This window comes from Furipterus horrens, unplaced genomic scaffold (assembly GCF_987537825.1).
Source record: "Furipterus horrens unplaced genomic scaffold, mFurHor1.1.pri manual_scaffold_6, whole genome shotgun sequence".
Taxonomy (NCBI): Eukaryota; Metazoa; Chordata; class Mammalia; order Chiroptera; family Furipteridae; genus Furipterus; species Furipterus horrens.
This window is the reverse complement of record NW_028327176.1, coordinates 130,960,670-130,961,376: the sequence shown is the minus strand read 5'-3', so window position 1 is coordinate 130,961,376 and position 707 is coordinate 130,960,670. Positions and strand designations below refer to the sequence as shown.

The 707-nt window shown below is 38.3% G+C and overlaps 1 non-coding gene across 1 annotated transcript; it reads right to left on the bottom strand.

Annotated features, from left to right (window-relative positions):
• Nucleotides 1-371: 371 nt before the first annotated feature.
• On the bottom strand, nucleotides 372-475 carry LOC150007425 (U6 spliceosomal RNA). Its single transcript, XR_016512080.1, has one exon. It is a non-coding gene; the product is annotated as a U6 spliceosomal RNA (small nuclear RNA).
• Between the last annotated feature and the right edge of the window lie 232 nt (nucleotides 476-707).

Sequence of the window (707 nt, the reverse complement as noted above, 5' to 3'; positions counted from 1 at the left end):
TTATTTGTAACAGATAATAATCTGAATAAAACTTCTAGGCTTATAGTTCTACAGGCTGACATTTTGATCACTAAACTGTGACATTTCAAGCTTTCTTTCTGCCCAGTGTGTCAGGCTAACCCAGAAAGAATGCCAGAGATGTTGAACTCATTGTTTTTTCTCCCTCAACACATTCGATGTCATGAATTGCCGTGGCTTTGGTAGTGAGTTTATTTCCTATCCCTGTAACTATGACAATGAATGTTAGAGAAGTGTGATGAAGCAGTAGGGTATTTTGGCCAATGCTATACTTAGGTTAATACTTGTAGGGTCATAGAATTTAAAAATGCAGAAGACCTCAAAGATTATTTTATTAAGTAGTTTGATTATTTTAAAATATGGAATGCTTCACAGGATTGTGTGTCTTTCTTGTGCAGAGGCCAGGCTAATCATTTTATCATCCCAATTTTAGTATGTGTGCTGCCGAAGTGAGCACCCTACAGATTATTACATCTTTCTCCTTTTAGAATGGGTTAAACTGAGTGTGTGTCACAGCCTCCTAGTCCCAGTGGCTAAAAAAAGATTGAAACAGGGAATAGGTCAAACTCTGGTCGTGTTACCTAAAACATTCAGGCCCTATTCTCTCTCCTGGCATCTGGTTTATCATTTCCATGTGGCCTTCTCCTCCATTTCTTTATCGATGCAGCCTTGTCTTTAGTCCATCAGTA